The 20,766-nt window shown below is 50.3% G+C and overlaps 1 pseudogene; it reads left to right on the forward strand.

The window, feature by feature from the left end:
- The first annotated feature begins 10,767 nt into the window (after window positions 1–10,767).
- Window positions 10,768–10,881, forward strand: LOC113188402 (U6 spliceosomal RNA; annotated as a pseudogene).
- Window positions 10,882–20,766: the final 9,885 nt, after the last annotated feature.

The following is a 20,766-nucleotide window of genomic DNA, read 5'->3' on the forward strand; positions in this document are numbered from 1 at the left end:
TTGGCGTGAATCCCGACAGCCAGGCCCGAGCACCTCAAGCCCCCCTTCTCTCCTCCGTCCTGCTGCCCACCAGGCCTGTGGGCTGCCCTCCTCTTCAGACGCCATCACGGGGAATCCACTTTCTCATTAGTGTGAGAAGTCCAGTGTGTTCCTGGCACTGTGGGGAGTCAGCCCGCCACGGAAGGTCAAGGCAGAGCACAGAGAGGAGGTGACATCAGGCACAGCCTGGCCTCCATATCCTTCCCCTGGTACCTCCACTCCTGCCTGCCTGTCCCCAGGAAGAGCCAGCCATCCATGGGGCACAGGTATGTCCCCTCTGGCCAAACTAGTCCCAGCCGATCTCCAGCTCCCCTTAGGAATTTTTGATGAGCACATTTTCTCCAGCTCATTCATTACCTGTTGTTCTCATAACATGAAGCACAGTAAAAAGCTGCCCAGAGCAGCTGGCCCAGTGTGACAAAGATGGCACAGAGGCCATCGGAAGTCTTTGTCAGCTGAGCATCTCTTGCCCTTTCCTCTGATCATAGAACCCCTCATCCTTGGTGGAGGGACTTAATCAACACGACGGAAGTAAAACTGACCTCTTCTACCCAAAGGGAGGACACGTGACCCCAGGTGAGCCAATCAGGAGCCTCTCCTCCTAGCCTTGGCGATTCTTCAGGGTTGGTCGGGACCCAGGGAGCCACACCAGGGTGGCAAACCTAGGACACAAGCTGACGGGAAAGAGTGGTTCGGTGCCACCGGGTCCCTAGAAGCCTTGAGTGATGGGGGCATAACTGAGAGGAGCCACAGAGAGGTGAGGAGGGGGGAGGAGAGGTGGGCATGAGGAAGAGAAGGGCAGAGGAATTAAGTGACTTGGGGGCCTGAGGGCGCCTCCCTACCGGAGTCCAATGATACAGGACCCGACGGTACACGTGGCCGGGCCCAGTCCTCCCCAGGCAATCGCAGGCAGCCAGCCGACTCAAAAAAGGCGAAACACTGAGCTGTGACCAACCAGCTGTCTGTGGACGTGGCTTCCAGTTCCTGTCCATAGCGTTGCCTGACCATGTCGCAGCCCCGGGGGTCCCTGAACCTGCTCTGGTTCTGAAGCTGCCCAATTCTAGAATTGGGGATAAAAGCTGGTCAGGATCTTCGCATGTGTAGCGATTTTGTCTTTTCATAGTTCAGTGCCCAAACATAGAACCCCAAAGACACAGCTGGCAACTTTGAGGCCCTCGAGTGTGGGCAGCCACATTGAGTTAGCCGCCTTCCAGTCCCGATGCCCCCGGAGATCTGAAAGACGATGGCAGTCTGGCGCCTCGAGACTCTTCTCCTGCTCCGACAGCAAGGCCAAGGCTCCTGAGCAGCAGACCCTGGGGTGAGCTGCACTCACCTGTTCTTTTGTAATCCTACCCCTGTGCCTTGTTGGGGATAGAATGTTCCATGGAAACGCCCTTTGTGTGCCCCTTCTCTTGCTCTGCCCTTGGGTGTGGCCTTCCTAGGTGTCAGTCAACCTGCTGACAGCAAACATCATGAAGCTAGACTCAGCCCCTGAAACCTGACCCCCGGCCTCATCTGAGTGGCTTCAATAAAAGGGTTCAGCACTTGCTCCCTCTTTCCACAATGAGTCCTCAGTCAAAGAATGGCTTTTGAGTCCAGAGTTAGTTTGTGTTGTGAGAGAGAATGTGACCATTTGGGATTTGCCTTGGCTGATGAGTCGTTGGCAAGAGTGGAAGTCATGACAGAAACAGGACAGGGTCCTGCAGAAAGGCCTCAGGTGTGTGGCTGGGTGGGACAGAAGCAGGACCATTGGCTAAGTTGGTCGAGGGGATCTCCGAGCCACGGACAGGTGTGGTGGCATACGCCTGTGATGACAGCTACTCAGGAGGCTGAGTCAGGAGAATCGAAAGTTCAAGGCCAGTCTGGGCAACTTGGCAAGATTCTGCCTACAAATAAAATAAAGGGCTGGGGTGTAGCTCAGTGGGAGAGCACTTGCCTAGCATGCATGAGGCCCGAGATTTGATCCCCAATGCCAAAATTTAAACATATATTTAAAAAGGTAGGCTCCAAAATTCTGCTCACCCAGGGATGCCCATTGTTGAGCAGAAGCTTCTAGAAACATTTCAAAACAGATTGTTTTTGTCTTTTTAAAAAGACTTTACAAAAGGCAAATGGAAAGCTTAGATAACTAATGGGTTAGAGAAAATAGTTTACATTGATTGACAGCTCTCACCTCACATTCTGTCTTCCCCCTGCCCTCCTCTGCTTGAACTGAAGTTACTAGGTGTTTTCTTACTCTCCCACTTCAAAGGTGGAAAACATTGTTTAGGGCTAAAGTGTAGCTCAGAGTACAGCCTGGCATGCCCAGACCCCAGGTTCCATCCCCAGTACAGCCAAAGAAACAAATAAAAAAATTTACATTTACAAGGGAGGAAGATGTGTGTCCTGTGGATTAAATCAACACGATCTGTTTCTTTAACCACCTCTGTGCCTTGGTCAAAATCACAAGTTCAGAACAATAATCAAAAGACAAGCCCATATAACCAGCTGCACCATTGACTTTTTTTTTTTTAATCCTTGAGCACGCATTCCACCACTGAGCCTATCTCCAGACCATTTATTTTATTTTATTTATTTAGAGACAGGATTTATCCTTCAGTTGCCTGATGGTGTTGAACTTGTGATCCTCTGGCCTCGGCCCTGAGTGGTGACCCTACAGGTGACTGCCACACGCCTGTCTGGCATTTTGACTTCCCTCGAGGATTTCTGTCTCCATCGTTGTCTTGGCAACTGGTGGTATTTAGGTCTGAAATCTGATTACAATGAGCAGCTGTTGCTGGAGGTGGGCGGAGGCTCTTAGTCCCTGTGTGCAGAGGCAGGGCAGGGCAGGGACAGGGGCAGGGGCAGGGCAGAGCACGGCAGGGCAGGGCAGGGCAGGGCAGGGCAGGGCAGGACAGGGCACAGCAGGGCGGGCAGTCGGGCAGGCTCATCCCCGGGAGCGCAGGCAGGAGGACGCAGATCCAGCCCCGGGAGAGGGAGAGGGCGCGGGAGGCTGCACGGCACCCTCACGCCAGGCTCTGGGCTGCCCTTGGGCTGGGGAGGAGCCGGAGGCCTGAACCTCGGGGCGGCGGGTTGGCGGGGGTCGGACGCCTGTGCTGTGGGCACTGGGGCAGGGGCCTGCGAGCTCCAGTCACTTTGCTCTTTCCGGCCTAGCGCCACCCAGGGGTCATGTGACAGCCCCGACCCTCGGAGCTTTGCGGCTGCCTGGGTGGCCTTGGGAACGCGGCTGGTGCCCCCAAATCTACGGAGGAGCGCGGTGGCCCCGTGGTGGCTTGTGGGGACTGGTGTTGCCCATCGGTGGCTCCAAGTCTTTGGCCCGCCTTCCCAGCAGGGGTTCCTTCCACAGTCCACCGCACGGGGGTGGGGATGAGTGTCCTGTGGCGTCATATAATGAGTCCCCTGGGTCATTTGCTGCTCTTTACCGCCGCCCGTCCCCGCCCCACCCGGGCCGTCTCCGGCGACTCCCGCCGGCAGCGCCACCTGGCGGACAGTCGCTCAGGGCACTGGTGGGGCAGGTCGGGCAAGTGACCTTGCTGGAATGGGCCGTGGTCAGGGGTGAAGAAACATCCTCAGAGGAAAAGGCTTCGGGGAAAGGTGAGCTCCTTCTGTAGATGGGGCTTGGAGCATTTGGAGGGGGCTCAGAGTACTACTTCTCCAAAAATGGGCCCCCAGTGTGTGTGTTTCAGGTGGCGCTTCGTGAATTCCTTCAGTGGCGAACATATTCGATGAGAAATTCAAGTGCAATAGCTAAGAACAGGTAAATCAGGCAAAGCTTCCTAAGTGATCCCGTCATCCTTTCAAAAGAATTTTTTTTTTTAATTTGAAATCAGTATATGGTCATTAAAACTAGAAATAACAAGGGGGCCGATTCTGCACGTGGACAGAGGAAGGGTTGTTTCTGATAAGTGACACTAAGGTGCAAGATGTGTTTTGGATAAGGGGAAAAGAGAGAGATTTTGGTCTCAAAGCAGAATGGTGGCTTGTTCCCAGACAAGAGGCTGGAGTGCACCGGACGCCCCCACCAAGTGGTGAGACAAGGTGATGGGAGGTTTGCAGGAGGGGGACCTCCTGAGGAATGTCACCTGTCATCAATCCAGATGAAGTTAGAATCACAAGTTTTTCTATATCGAAATTGTACTTATGCAAAACTAGAATTTGGTCCCTTTTGCCAAAGCAAAAATGTCCTCTTGGAGGTCGGTCTACTCTTGGTGGGAAATTGGCCTAGGGACTAAAGGATCATCCCCTGCGTCCCTGTCACCATTATCAGGTTTTGATCACTTGAGAAGATTGAGGCCTCTGTTGGAAAGCTAAGATTTTTCCTAAAACTATATAACTTTCTGTATTTATCTTTTTATTTTTTAGATGTTGATGGACCTTTATTTTATTTATTTATTTATATGTGGTGCTGAGAATCGAACCCAGGGCCTCACACATGCTAGGCAAGGGCTCTACCACTGAGCCACAACCCCAGCCCTGTATTTATCTTTTAAGTGTTTAATTGTCATTCTGGTTAAATGAATGACTATTATTTCAAAGTGACCTGAGATCCTATTTTGATCAGTTAGATAATTCAAATATTTTTGGCTTAGAATTAACTGTGGAGTTTTTCAGTTGAGCCACTGGAAAGTATTGAAAAATGTGTCTCTTACCTTGTGAAAGAAGGGTATGGGGGGACTGGAGTTGTGGCTCAGTGGTAGGGCACTCATCTAGCACGAGTGAGGTCCTGGGTTCGAGTCTCAGCACCACATGAAAATAAATAAATAAAATAAAGGTATTGTGTCCAACTACTTCTAAGAAATAAATATTAAAAAAGAAAAAGAAGGCTGGGATTGTAGCTCAATGGTAGAGTGCTTGCCTTGCACGTGGAAGGCACTGGGTTTGATCCTCAGCACCACATAAAAATAAAGTAAAGGTATTGTGTCCATCTGCAATTAAAAATATTTTTTAAAAAAGAAAAAAAGAAAAAGAAAGGTATCAAGCTTATTAGAGCCAGACATGGTGGCTCACACCTGTAATATACTGGCTTGGGTAGATGAGAAAGGAGAATCTTGAGTTCAAAGCCAGCCTCAGCAAAAGCAAAATGCTGAGCAACTCAATGAGGCCCTGTCTCTAAATATAATGCAAAATAAGGCTGGGGATGTGGCTCAGTGGTCAAGTGCCCCTGAGTTCAATCCCCACTACCAAAAAACAAGAAAAAAAAAAGCTTATTAGGCTTATTTGATAAATTATATGAGAAACCCTGTCAAAGAATAATGCTGGACTTTCTTCAAGTGGTATTTGTGTGAGTTTTATTGATATGTGTTTCAGAAATGGCATGCAACTCCTAATAGCCCTGATATAGCCATTCTGTTGGAAGGTTGCATGCAACAGAGACGACCAAGTCCTCTTGTCAGTTGTGGCATTATTGTAATGAGTGAACTCTCACCCAATCTTTACCCATGGCCACGTTATGTCTTGTCATTCAGCTGGGCACAGAGGTGCACATCTGTCATCCCAACAACTTGAGAGGCTGGGGTAGGAGGCCAGCCTCTAGGACTCAGTGAGACCTGTCTCAAAATAAAAAACAAAAGGCCTGGAGATATGGCTCAGTGGTAGAGAACGCCTGGATTCTATACTGCAGAACCAAACCAAAGCAAAACATGGGGCTGGTTTGTGGCTCAGTGGTAGAGTGCTTACCTAGCATGTGCGAAGCACTGGGTTCGATTCTCAGCACCACATATAAATAAATAAAGGTCCATTGACAACTGAAAAATATCAAAAAAAAAAAAAAAAGAAAAGAAAAAGCAAAACAAACTCTTAACATATGCAATTTGAGCTGGGGCTGTGGCTCAGCGGTAGCACACTTGCTTGTCATGTGTGAGGCACTGGGTTTGATTCTCAGCACTGCATAAAAGTAAATAAAATAAAGGTCTATCAACAACTAAAAAACTATTTTAAAAATAAGCAGTTTGAATTGGCTCCATACGATTGGTCCAAGTCAAATTGCCTCCGATAACCGATTTAATAAGCCATGCTATGCACCCGAGTTGGAGAAACAAAACAGCTTTTGGAAAGGATGTAAACCCAGTTTTAAGCACGGATTCACGGAGGGCCGGATGTGCCTGGTCTTTCCTGACTCCTTGAAGCTTCCTGTATTACAAGTTCCCCACCCATCGTCTGACGGTGGAGTAGACGGCACAACACAACCCGTAGGAAGACAGCGGGGTGGTGACTAAATAAAACCACTGAAATCACTGATAACCAGGGCCATCATCCTGGGAAGATGATGAGGTCTCCGGTGGTACGTGTCTGCTACCTGAAGGGCCATCTGTACCTTCATAGGGGGCTTCACTCACCTGCCACCTTCAGGGGGATGTGAAGACGCTCTCGTGACCTCCTTCTATGTGGCCTGCGTGTCCTGGTTGCACAGAAGCTGTGCGTGCGAGGAGGGCCAAGATGCAGCTGCAGAACCTCACGTAGCTCCAGACCCGGCTCAGGGGCGAGGCTCTAATGCACTGAGCCGACATGCATTTTCACCAGGCACAGGCGTCTTCTCAGGATCCACCAACCGAGGAGAATCCAACCCTAGAGAGTCTAGGAGAACGGCACAGAAAGACTGCCCTGGCCCCCCCTCCCCAAGGCACGCCAGGTCTCCCACCCACATGCAGCTAAATGCCAACGCCTTGAATTTGGTTCCCATCTCACTCGCCAAAGGGCCCCTCCAGACTCTAGACCTGCACCCCTGCCAGAGATTGTCAGGTTCGGCTGACAGGGAACGTCCCCCCAGAAGCAGACAACACCCAGACGGGGACAGCTTCCCCAAGGTCATGGCTGCTGACTCCCCTGCCCTCCCCCAAGCCTTGCCCTCGTTCCCCCCACCCCACTGCCTGCTGTCTAACCCTTCCTCGTCCCTACAGGAAAACCCAGGAGAGTCTGTGGATGCCCAGAGTGACTTCCCCGGGGCTTTCAAATCTTTGCAGTCAGTCCCCAGGTGTTCCCAGCTAGCCACAGAAGTGAGTGGCTCTTTGAAGCAGCCTGCTGAGTGGTGGCCTTGGTCTTTAATTACCACTGTGTTTGGAACAAAGTCTGTGGCCAGCAGACATCGTGGAGCATCTGTGTCACCTGAACTTTGATGCATTTGATTTTGATGAGTCGGTGGATAAGGACTGCTATCAAGCAGTGACTCAGCCTCCTGTACGGATCTCCTGAGGGGCATGACCACGGCTCCTCCGGCCCCTGGGTCTTCTCATCTTCTCCAAGTCTTTGATGCCTGGTTGCATCCAGCTGCTCGGTGACAAAAATGCATCACTGGCTGAACCGATGCAAAACTCCAAGAAACATGAGGACACTGTGACCAGGAATGGCACATTGAAGCCCCAAATCCAACATGATGGTGATGACAGTGGTGCCTGGAGTTGTGGTCACCGCGTGAGGTTGTGATCACCAGGGGGCGTTGGTCAGATCAGGCCTGCGGATGCCTCCGTGGTGAGTCCCCACCTAACGCGGTGGCTGAGTCCCCCTCAGTCCCAGCAGCTGACCAGCAGCCCCTGGCAGGTGGCCAGCGGACTCAAACGCGGCAAAACAAGGCAACCAACAGAACGGTCCCCGGCATCCCTTCCATTTCTCTCCCCCGGGGTCTGGGCGGCTGCAGCCCCGGGGCCTTTGACAGGAGAGAAAGGGGATGCATTTGACAGCGCCCCAGCCCTGCCCTGGGCCATGTGGTGGGGTGCCATCTGAGCGGCCAGGCAGGGCTCGGTTTTGTTTGTTGGGGACCCTCCGCAAGCCCTGCCCCGGCGCTGCACCCCAGTCCCCTCCGTGCCGTGGACCCCGCAGCCTGGCCCTAGTCACCGTCAGCAGGAGCTTCCCGCGGCCAGCACTAAGACGTCCTGGGATAACCAGCTCCAGGGAGCAGCCAGCCCCCTGCCCCCCGGATTCTAAGTGGGTTAGATGAAGTACTTGGGAGAGAGAACAAAGAACCCTTGACCACATGGGCAGCTGTGGGCCAGAGCGTTTCTGTGGCACATCAATGACAGAGGTCATTGTCAGCTGCAAGTCAGAGGTTCCAAGCCGCTCTGCCACTGCGGGGGTCCCACCTAGAACGGCCTCCTGGGAGGGCTGGCTCAGGGACCACCCTTGCCTCCCACAGGAGGGGAGGCCACAGAGACAGAGACAGCAGGAAGGAGTCGGAACCCTAACACCAGGAGTCAGGATGACACGGTGCTGGGTGGGAAAAACCTCCTGGCTGTTTCCGCAGCTGTTATTTGGGGACTTTGTAACCTCGGTTGAACCTCTCTGATTAATATACAACCTGGGGTGAGAACAAGAACTACAGAGAAGCAGGAAATGGGGAGGAATTTTTTTTTTTTTTTCAGTTGGGAAAGTGAAACATTTCTGTTGACATTCTTCTTTTTTTTTTTTTTTTTAATGACAAAGCAGCTTCTACACAGCAAACTTAAGTTCATTGGAGGGAATATTTAAGAACTCTGAAGGGAAATGTAATGTCTAGCCAAGGATTCTATAGCCCAGCTCTGCACGCTAGTACAATTTGCACACGTGAGGTCATTCACAGGCTGCTATTATACAATCTTGAAGAATAAGGAGACAGGTGTGGTCGTGCACACCTGTAATCTCAGCAGCTTGGGAGGCTGAGGCAGAAGGATCCAGAGTTCAAGGCCAGCCTTGCAACCTAGTGAGGCCCTAAGCAACTCAGCAAGACCCTGTGTCTCAATAAAATATATTTTTTAAAAAGGGCTGGGGATGTGGCTCAGTGGTTAAATTCTCTGTGTTCAATCCCTGGAAGGAAGAAGTAGGAAGAGGAGGAGGAGGAGGAAGAGAAGGGAGAAGGAGAAGGGCTCAACATCTTGGGAAATACAAGTTTAAGCCAAAATGAGGGCTGAGGGTGCCGCTCGGTGGCAGAGTGCTGGGTGATAGGTCTCCAGCCTGGCCACCTGGCAGACTTTGGACTTGCCTGGACTTACCAAGCCTCCAGAGTCATGTAAGCCAATTCCTTGAGATCTCTCCACCCCCTCTCTTTCCCTCTCTCCCTCTCCCACCACTATGGGTTCTGTTTCTTTGGAGAATCCTCACTAATACAAAACTCAAGGAAGAGTGCATAGGTCCACCAAAGGGCTCCTACAAGGATGTTCGTCGTGACTTGATCCATAACAGCCCCAGACCAGGGACAACCCGCATGTCAAGCGGTGAGAGAGAGAAAGGAGAGGGGGACTGTGGTCTGAACCCCCTCACCCAGCAAGGAGGAGTCCCCCAGACATCCCACTAAGCAAAAGAAGCTGCCTCAGGATGCACGGGATGTGACTCCTTGTAAGTGGAATTTTAAAGGCACCAACTAGTTTTGTGGAGTTGGAGGTCAGCACAGTGCCTGGGAGGTACGAGCTAAGGGGCAGGATGAGGGAAACTTCTGGAATGCTGGAGTGGTCCATGCCGGAACAATAGTTCCCCACTCTCAGGAGCACCGCAGGCTACACTTTGGAGTCTCTGCAGTACGCCAAGAAGCAGGCTCTTCATTACGCGGACCTGAGTCATCTTTCCGTAACTGGTTTCCGGCTCTCTGGCACTGTGTGCAGAAAACCTGCCTTGATTTCAATCCACTGAAGCATTTTGAAGTCAGGCCCCACAGAGGATCCACTCTGTGTGTCCTCATGTCCTGGGAAAGAAGGTGTATTCTGCAGGTCTTCAGATCTTCAGAGCTCCTCTGACAGTTTTTCCTGCTATTCTGTCAACTATTGGAGGGTCAAAATACGCCCCCCCCCCACCCCAGTCTGGAAGGAAATATAAAGGACACAAAATTGGCAAATACAAGCGTGTATGTGCAGGCACACGTGCACACACACTCTTAGAATGATCGACACTGTGTCTCACCATCGTGATTTGCTTTACTAGCTCAAGGTCTTGTTATTAGATGCACACAAGGTCATAATTTTTACAACTTCCTGATAAATACTGAACATTTTTTCCCATTCACAAATTTCTGTCTGTATTTTTATTTCAATTGATTCATTTATTTTGTGGGGCTGAGAATTGAACCCAGGGTCTTGCACATACTAAGCAAGCACTCTGCCTCAGAGCTGCCCCCAGCCTATCCCTCTCTGTCTTGGAAGCTTCTCTATTTGTTATTTATTTTCTTCTTCTAGGTTGGCCTGGCCCTAGATTCCCCTTGGTTGATGCCTGTGTGGGGCACCTTCTTCCACTACCCTTCTAGAGTGTTCCTTGTTAACAGACTAGGATTTGATTTTCTTTTGTTTTTCATTCTGTCATTTCATTTTGGGGTGAGATAGCATCTTACGATGTCACAGCCAGGACATTGATGTTGACATGACCTGTGGATCTTGCTTGGGTTTCCGCAGTTTGGGTTGGCCTAGTGTCTGAGTTCTATGCAATTGCATCCTCCCCTGGGTGGTTCCTAGATCCACAGCACAGTCTGCATACAGCAGCTTCATACAAGGCCCATAGACACCTTTTCATAACCACTCCTGCTCCCCCTGACTCCTGTCCTTAATCTCAGGCAACCACTAATCTGTTCTCCATCTCCATAATTTTGTCATTTCCAGGATGTTACATAAATGGAATCAAACAGTATGTAACCTGTGGGGATTAGCTTTTTCTCCCACTCAGCAGGACTCTGCAGAGATTCGCCCAGCCTGTCACCAGTATCCACAGCTTATCCCTTTTCATGGCTGAGTAGCTGTCCATGCCATTAACAGCAGCCGTCGAGGGACATCTGGGTTACTTCTACTTTGGGGCTATTATGAGTAAAACTGCTAGAAATTGGAATGACACCAGGAAGATCAGCGTGGCCCCTGCACACGAATGACGTGTAAAATTTGTTAAGCGGTCTAGGTTGTTCTTTCTTTTTTTTACAGTGCTGGGGAATGTGAATCAAGTCCTCTGCCACTGAGCTACACTCCCAGCCCCCAGAATTTGTTTTTTTATTATTTCTTTTTAGTTATACACACCATTAGGATTCATTTGACATGATTTTAAAAACATGGAATATAATTTGCTCAAATTCAGTCCTGAGTATTCCCCTTCTCTCCCCCAGCCCCCAAAATTAAAAAAAAAAAATTGCTATCAACATTCATGTGCAAGTTTTTCGTGTGTGAACCTAAGTTTCCATTTCTTTGGAATAAATATCCAGGAGTGCAAAATTTGCTGGGTAGAATGGTGATCTGCCTAACTGTCTTCCAGAGCAAAGGTACCGATTTACATTCCCACCAGCAACAGAAGAGCAATCAGCTTCCAGGAACTCTCGCCAGCCAGCATCGTGATTTTTCTAGCAGCTCTGATAGGTGTCCGGAGGTCTCCGGGTGGTTTTAATTTGCATTTCCTGTCCGGCTGAGGTTGAACACCTCTTCCTGTGCTTACTACCCCCTGTGGGTTGTCGTTGGAGAAATATGTTCAGATAGAAATATCTGAGGGCTCCGTACTGTGGGGTCTTAAGAGGGGTCTCCCCACTCGAGAGGGTCTCCCCTCACCCACAGGGGTTGCCTAAAAGCTCAGAGTGCCAAACCCTCTGTCTCTGTGTTTTTTCCTATAGATAAAGTCTGATTTACAAATTAGGCACAGTAAGACATTAACAGCCGTAACTAAGATTAGATCCATTATGACAATATACTGTCATCAAAGTTACTTGAAAACTGATGAATTGTATTTCTGGAATTTTCCATTTCATATTTTTAGATCACAAATAACTGAAACCAGGAACAGCAACACGGTTGGAGGCGGGGACTCTTCTGGAGGCTGGGCCTTCACTGGACACAAATATTTCTCCCACTCCCAACTCGTCTTCTCATTCTCTTAACAGGGTGTTTTCCAGAGCAAACTTCTTTGGTTTTTGTAAGGTGCAGTTTATTTGTTTTTCCTTTTATGGGTCACACTTCAGTATCAAGTCAAAGAAATCTTTGCCTGGCTCCAGATCCTGAGTGTTTTCTCCCATCTCTTCTCTTAAAGTTATATGATCCCACACTTCACGTTAATGTTCGCGGAAGACGTGAGGTTTAGAAGACATTTTTCAAATTGTTTTGGCATGTCTGTGAGAGATCAGTAGAAGGAAATTCTTTTATTTTTTTGGTACCGGGGATTGAACCCAGGGGTGCTTAACCACTGAGCCACATCCCCAGCCCGTCTTATTTTATTGTTTTAAAATATTTATTTTTGTTGTAAAGGAACATGATGCCTTATTTTATTTATTGATTTGTTACGTGGGTGCTAAGGATCCAACCCAGTGCCTCACACGTGCTAGGCAAGTGCTCTACCACTGAGCCACAACCCAGCCCCCCCATTTTATTTTTAATTTTGAGACAGGATCTCACTTGGTTGTGTGCAGTCTCACTAAGTTGCTGAGGATGGTTTCGAATCTGTGACCGTCCCGCCTCAGCCTCCCGAGCCTCTGGGGTTACAGCAGTGCACCACTATACCTGGCAGTGGAAGGCAATTCTGACTTGTGCTGCAACCTGGGTGAAACTTGAGAACACCTTGCTAAGTGATATAAGCCTCACAAAACGGCAAATGCTGCTTGTGGCCACGCCTGTAATCCCAGTGGTTCAGGAGGCTGAGGCAGGAGGATCACAAGTTCAGGAGCAGCCTCAGCAACGTAGCAAGACCCTGCCTCAAAATAAAAAATAAAAAGGGCAGGGGATGTGGCTCAGTGGTTCAGTACCCGTGGATTCAATCCCCAGTGTTGCAAAAAAAAAAAAAGATGGAAATCTTTATGTTATGTATATTTTCCACAATAAAAAAGAAAAAATGGGGTGGGGTGAGCTGGGGCTGGGGCTCAGCGGTAGAGCACTTGCCAGGCATGTGCGAGGCCCTGGGTTCCACCCTCAGCGCTGCATAGAAATGAATTAAAGATCCATCAACAATTAAAAATGAATGAAGATGGGGAAGAGTTAGTGGAGCATATTCGCGTGGCCGTCTGTTGATACTTCAGTGGCTGATGCGGTTCCTGTCTGCCCGTCTGTCTTCGTCTGTCTGGCCCGCCGGTTCTGTTCTCTTCACTGCGGGCTTTTGCACGGTGCAGAGCCTCATTCTGATTCTTCACTCCCTGTCTCCATTCCAGTTTTAGAGTTGCCCCCAGAACTGTCCCCACCAACTCCTCGTTTATGTCTGTGGTGCTGGGGGGAGCCCAGGGCCCAGGCCACCCCTGAGCTGCACCCCCCTGACGCCCTCCCCCCACTCCCGGCCTGTGGTCACTGCCTTCTTCCTGGAGAACACCCATGGCCCATGGAGAGGACCACAGATTCTTCCCGCTTCCGATTTCGTTGCTCTTCCGCCAGGAGAGAAGGTATTTGTCCCCCTCCTGAGGCTGCCTGGCTTTGTGGGCTTGCTTCGGCCACAGGGTGGTACCAAAGGGGAAAGCTCTGGAGGCCCGAGGCCAGCACATGGTTGGCCTCCGGCTGGCCTCCAGGCGAGTGAGGACCAGGGGCAGAGCTTCTAGGCCTCCAGCTGAGGCCCCTGCCAGGCCCAGAAGAGACGCTCAGCCAAGCCACAGAACTAGTGTAATGGGGAGCCGCTCCAGAAAGCACTCAAGTCCGGATTTCAAATCAAAAGAGGGCTTTATTCACCTGGCCAGGGGCGGTCACCCACCGCAGAGACTCAAGGACGGAGGGCAGCAGCTTCCTGGTCCCTCTAAGGGGAATCTAAGCACAAAAACCACAACTTGGTGACCTGCTTATCGTCGGAAGCTAGCCAATCCCAGGAATTAAAACACTGATAAGTGGCACCTGTGGGCTCTGGGCAGGACTGGACTTTTCCAGGTGGCAAGCAAGCGGTCAACAGAAGCTAAAAAAGCATTAGCTCTGCAGTAAAATTGACCACAGTCCCGGGCTCAAGCAGGTGCCAGTCGCATCCTGAATTTGGGCGGGGGTCGGAGGGGCAAGAATCTACTTAGCCCCACGAGGGCATTCACACCCGGGACGAAGCTCACCTGACCACTGCTGCATCCTGAGTAGGGTACAGTTTGTGGGGTAGAAAGAACAGAAAAGCAATCTTCTATAAGAAAACAGCTTTCGTTTCTATTTCCTAGAAATGGGGCACGCAGTTCTCCCTTCACAGGGACAGTAAAAAAGAAACTAAGATGGCGTTTGTATAGTCACATCTTTTTACTCAAATGACTACAGTGTCCCTATTCCTGTAATCCCAGCAAGGTGGGAGTTGTCGCAAGTGACTAATGAGTCTCTACCAGAGCAGCTGCTTTGCACACTCAGTACTAGTAACTTATTTGATGCCTGCTTAAAACGACAGTTATCTCATGGTGTTCACACACGTTCATCTGTCATTTTACTAATACCTGTAAACCCTATGTCCTTATCCTATGCAAAGCAACAAGATCAAGTTAGTCTAACCTTATCTATATCTATATTAACCTACCTGCTTATGTTTATTTATAACTATACTGACACACTGGCTTATCCTATGGCTTAAATCCTATGTCACCTTACCTGATTCCTATAGTCTTTCATCTATGTCTATTGCTTATTGATTATCTATTCTATCTTCCCTTATACCTATAACCTATGTCTATGACTTTTTGATTATATTGATCATGCACACCATAACACTTCAAGCCAGTAAAAGTTGAAGAGGGCCAGGTGCAGTGTCGCTCGCCTGTAATCCCAGTGGCTCAGGAGGCTGAGGCAGGAGGATCACAAGATTAGAGCCAGCCTCAGCAATTTAGAAAGGCCCTAAGCAACTCAGTGAGAGCCCGTCTCTAAGTAAAATACAAAAAAGTGCTGGGGATGTGGCTCAGTAGTTAAGCACCCCTGGGTTCCATATCTGTTACAAAAACAAAACAAAATGAACGACAACAACAACAAAAAGATTGAAGTGGTTTGTTATATGGAAATAACAAATGGGTTGTGTCAATTTTGGGCTTTCCCAGACCCAGTGACACCAGCAAGCAGAGAGTCCCCCTGTCCTTTTGGATATGTTCCACACCTGGCCTTGGTCACGGTCCACAGGTAAACCTAGACCCAGGTGCTCATATCTAAAGATCTATTGAGCTGTACGCTCAGGTAAGTGAGCCCACTCCATGTAAATGATGGCCAACTGGGGCTGGGGCTGGGGCTCAGTGGCAGAGCACTCTCCTAGCCCGGAAGAGGCCCTGGGTTCCATCCTCAGTACCACATAAAAATAAATAAATAAAATAAAGGTATTGTGTCCAACTACAGCTAAAAAAAAAAAAAAAAAAAATTATGGCCCAATTAAAAAGTGGAAAAAGAAAAAACAATCAGCCGCTTCTCTTACAAGGTCTGTGCTGGGTGATAAGGGAGCATACGTGTAGATAAGCCTCTGATCCAGAGAACACGCTTTGCAGAGCGGGAGGCCTAGACACTGGCTGCCCAGGGACCCGGGGAGGGCAGCTGCCACCACACCTGGGTGAGGGCAGCGCCGGGCCACCCACAGCATCTCTCCCTAGAGGCCCAAGCCCGGCAGCTGGGTCGGCTCTCACAGGACACAGGCAGGACTTCTAGGCCCAGGGGCACTGGGCTAGGCCTAGAACCCGCAGGGGAGGCAAGGGAGGCAAGGGAGGCTGGCAGCGTGGGGAGAGAGGAGGACAGCGACCCAGGGCAGGAGCACGAGAGGTGGTGGAGGCTAACCTAGGGGAAGAAGGCGGGAGACTCAGATGCAAGACACAAAAGGGGAACTTACCAGGGCTTTGGGGTGTGGACTTGAGCAGGCCAAGGGGCGCCCAGTAGCTCTCTCGGGATGTTTGTGAAGGGGCTTCCAGAAGGGCTCAGCATCTGCACTGGTGAACTGAGCCACAGCTGGCCCTCCCCGTGTGGGTGGTGTGTGCGACCGCGTCCCTAGGGCTTCGGCTTCGTGGGCCAGGAGATGGTGTGGAGACTTTTTAAGAGACTGGGCTGGTGGGGGCGTCGAGCTCAGGGCGGCGTGGAGGAGGGTGCTGCTCAGGAAGGAACTGATGCAGTGTCAGGGGCCGCTGGCTGGTTCTTGCAAGAGCTTGTTGTGAAAGAGTGAGCCTGGCCTCTCCTCCTCTCCGACTTCCTATCTGGGCCCATGAGCTCCTCCTCCCCCACGTGCTCCCACCATTGTGATGCCATCTGCCATGATGGGATCGGGGGCTCCCAAAGTCAGCAACAACTATTTGGACTCTCGGACTCCAAAACTGTGAGCTAAATGAACCTCTTATCTTCATCTATCAGCCAGCTCCAGGTATTTTGTTGTAGCAACAGAAAACAGACTAATGTAACGGGCATCACCCATCTTTCATGAAGTCCCTGAATAGAGCAAAAAGGTAGAGGAAGTCAAATTCCCTTTCTGCTTGGCTGCTGGAGCTGGGACATCAGTCTTCTCCCGCCCTCAAACTGGGACTTACCCCATCAGCATGCCTTGTCCTCAGGCCTTGAGACCCACCTGGTGCGACTACCTCACTGGCTCTCAGACCTCCGAGCTGCACCAGCTTCCTGGTGGTGTATGACTGTGGATTCCGTTTCTCTGGAGAACCCCAATAGACTACTTAAACACAAGAAGCACACACTGAGGACTATGTCTGGGAAAATAGGTTTTCAACCTGTTCGATGTGATGAGAATAATCAATTTGGTTCTCATTATTGAGTAACGTTGATTCTCAAGACTAATAAAAAAAAAATGTGGTTTGAAATAACTTCCCTTGGAGGGGAAATCACAACTTTGCAATTCTTCATTTCAACCAGACTCAAGTGCTTGATGGATGACTTGGCTGAAGATCTCCAATGCCAAGTCCTTTCCCAGGGGTCAGTCCAGGGTTCTGCTGTTTTGTTTTCTTCCTTGCCACGAGGTAAGATGAATGTATTAAAAGAAGCAAATTGTGCTCCACTGCTTATTTGTACAAAATGCATGGCAACAGCTATTTTCTCAAGATGCTGAGATAGCAACGAAGCTAATGGTTGTGATGTCTTCCAGACTGGGTTTATTTAGTTATTTCGTTAGTTATAGATGGGCACGATATCTTTAATTAATTAATTAATTAATTTATAGATGGTGCTGAGGATCGAACCCAGTGCCTCACGCACGCAAGGTAAGTGCTCAACCACTGAGCTACAAGCCCAGCCCCAGACTGTGTTTTTACTGAATTTGATTTTAGCCAGTTATTAGAGCATGTATTACTTTGTGCCAGGCACTGTGCTACATGTTTTAGGTGCATTGTCTCATTTAGACATCTAGCTCAAGATCCCATGGCCTCAGGAAGGATGTCGGGGAAAGGCACACTCATCCATTGCTGGTGGGACTGCAAATCAGTGCAAATCACTCTGGAAAGCAGTATGGGAATTCCTCAGAAAACTTGGAATGGAACCACCATTTGACTCACTCATCCCACTCCTCAGCATATACCCAAAGGACTTAAAATCAGCATATGATAGTAACACAGACAATGTTTATAGCAGCTCAACTCACAATGAGTTGAAGTCAACCCAGAGGCCCTACCACAGATGAATGGATAAAGAAAATGTGATACATCACACACACATACACACAACGGAATATTACTCAGCCATTAAGAACAAAATTGGGTTGCGATTGTGGCTCAGCAGTAGGGCGCTTGCCTAGCACGTGTGAGGCCCTGGGTTCTATCCTAAGCACCACATAAAAATAAATAAATAAAGGTATTATGTCCAACTGCAATTAAAAAAATATTTAAAAAAAAAGAAGAATGAAATAAATTATGGCATTTGCTGATAAATGGATAGAATCAGAGATTATCCTGCTAAGTGAAATAAGCCAGTCCCAAAAACCAAAGGTGAATGTTCTCTCTGATACACGGATGCTGACTCACAATAGGCGGGACCGAGATGGGAGATATAAGTTCATTGGATTAGACTAAGGGGAATGAAGGGAGGGGAGAGGGGATGGGAATAGGAAAGACAGTGGAATGCACTGGGCATACGTGATTACACGACCAGTGAAACTCCAAGTCATGTTGCAACCACAAGAAGGGAAAGTCATACTCCATGTATGTAGGATATGGCAAAATATACTCTGTCATGTATAACTAAAAAGAACGAATTTTAAAAAAGATCCCAGGGCCAAGCTGAGACCTAGAGTCAAGCTCGGCATCCACTCTCCTCACTGCCATCTTAAGATGAGAGAACTTCAATGGAAAACTATTGGGATTTTCAGCGTTGCTCCTCTGGCCACACTGGGTTGACAATCAGGACCCCAGGGGACATCAAAGAAAGACTCCTGAGTGGAGGATATGCCTTCACCCCAAGCTGGCAAGCTCTGCCCAGGACAACAGAGAACTGCAGAACTCAACCCTGGAAACCAGACCCCGAAAAAGCTCAGGTCGCTAAATCTCAGCCCAGCAAACCACTCACCTTCTGCCCCAGACTGGAGCTTGAAGGTAATGGCTGGTTGTGACTCCACACAGACGCTCCTTGACTTCCCACAGGGTTGTATCCCAATGAACCCATCATAGGTTGAAAATGCATTTATCCCACCCAATCTCCAAACATCCCAACACAGCCTGCCTCAGATGTGCTCATAACACTTCACGTTGGCTGACCATTGGGCAAAACCATCTAACAGGAGCCTAGTTCATAATGAAGTGTTGAACAGCTCATGTAATTTATTAAATATTGTCCTGAAAGCGAAAGACAGAACAGACATGCAGGTATGCTTTCCCATCCTTACAAAGTTGCCGACTTGTAGGTCTAATTGTTAGGTTGGTGCTGTCTGCATCATCGGTGGCTGCATCGCCAACTATAAAACCAAGCATCTTGAAACAGTGAGGATTTATCATCTCTATTTCCGAGTCAGAAGTTGCAGAGTGGTTTAGCTGAGTGGTTCTTGCTGGAATCTCCCATGATGTGGCCATCAAGAGAGTGGCCAGGGCTTCCCTCACCCAAAGACTTGACTGGGGCTTGAGGATCCAATTCCAAGATGGCGCACTCACGTGGATGGCCATTCAGTGCCGGCTCTGGCAGGAACCTCGGGTCCTCCTCACCTTGACCCCTCCACAGGTAGCTTGAGCATCCTCATGACATGGCGGCTGCCTTCCCAAAACACATGATTGGAAGAGTGGGCAAGACGGCGGCCACCAGGCCTCTCCCAGCCTGGTCCTGGGTGTCATCCTCAATTCCACACACTTGCAGTTAGAGCGGGGTCTCTAGGTCTGTCCCTACCTCAAAGGGTGGGGCATGAGGCTCTAGACTTTGAGGGGGAAACTGTCCAAGGATCTGTAGACATATTTCCAACCTTTCACAGTCTCTTTCAGCTGAGAGCACAGAACCTCAACTGCAGTAAGGAGCAGCTATGGCTCCTGCAAACGAACCAGGGGAGGACGGGGCAGAGCTGGGGACCTAAAAGTGCTCGTGCGCTCTCTCTCTCTCTCCACCATGACCAATGTCAACGGCTACTTGAAACCCCATTTCACAGCCTCTTGGCCAGAACGGAAGCTCTGGCCCTGGTGGGAGCTCCTGGCCTCGGCCTCCTGGTCAAGGATGGACTCGGATTAGTCCAGCTCCAATCAGGTGCTGGCCTCTTGGCCCAGTCACCGTGGCCAGAGCTGAGGCTCTGTGATTGGCCGGCCTTGGGTCACACCTCAAGGCCTGTGTCTGGAGGGTAGGACCCGGTACCCGAGCGGGATGCTGGGAACTGGTGCGCTGGGAGGGAGAGATACCCAAGACTGCCAGGCCGGAGCGGGCAGCCGTCCCAGCTGTGCGTGCAACTGTGGCTTGGCTGGATTTATGAGCCAAAGGTCACCGTAGCCCTATTTTTGGAATAGCAGGAAAAAGCAGCTGCTTCAAAGTCTCAAAATGGTAACTTTCCACCAGAGTGGCCTGGTCGCTAGAGCTCCCTGAAGGCTCACTAAAAGTACCGCCTCAAACCTCCGCCAGGCCACCACCTTCTTGCTTGGAAACCAGAACCCAGCCCAGGCACAGCTGATGGGCGCCACGGCCTTCACTCCATCTCCCTCCCAGCTGCTGTTCCGAAGGACAGGCCCCGAGAAGCGCCCGGGAAGCTCCTGCCTGGGGCCAGGGTCCCCGCAGGAAAGGCCAGGAGCCCCTCCCTCGCTCTGTTCCGAGTGTCCAGTGGGAAGGTCTGGAGCTCAAGTGTGGGGTCACTGCCAAAAACAACTCCCAGAGAAGCACCAGGCCATCCTGGGGGACCAGACGTCCCCCACGGGGAGAGGAGCCCCTGGTGGCCAGCTCCCTCGCCCGCGAGCACAGGCCCAGCCGCCCGAGGTTGGACGTGACCTGTGCTTCCGCTTCAGAAATGCCTGTGGCTCCGACTCCGTTCCGGTGGGGATGTTTACTATTTAACTCACACTGAGGTCTCAAACTGCCATTTTGGCCACTTCAGCTCCCAGGACATCCCCGAGAGAATTTTGCGGGGCGGTTTGGGAAAGAACGCTGCAAACGGCAGCTCGTCTGTAAAACAGCCGCTGGCCCACAGAAGGTGCTGGGCGGGCACCGGGGACGCCCGGCCGTTGGAAGAGGGACAAGCCCTCAGGTCACTCACAGGGGGAGGGGGCCACCGAACAGTGGCCATCGGAGGTGAGGCTGGGAGAGCTGGCGCCAGATTCCAGCAGCTCCCCTGCCTGGATGGTTCAACTGAGGAGCGAGGGCCACAGGGAGCCCTGAGCCCTAGGCTGAGCCCTGTCCCAGGTGGAAAGCAGCCTTGGGGGCTGGGGCTCAGTGGCAGAGCACTTGCCTGGCACGTGTGAGGCACTGGGCTCAGTCCTCAGCACCCCATAAAAATAAATAAAAGTACTGAAAGCAGCCTTGGCTCTGC

The sequence above is a fragment of the Urocitellus parryii genome, chromosome 4 (assembly GCF_045843805.1).
Source record: "Urocitellus parryii isolate mUroPar1 chromosome 4, mUroPar1.hap1, whole genome shotgun sequence".
Classification (NCBI taxonomy): domain Eukaryota; kingdom Metazoa; phylum Chordata; class Mammalia; order Rodentia; family Sciuridae; genus Urocitellus; species Urocitellus parryii.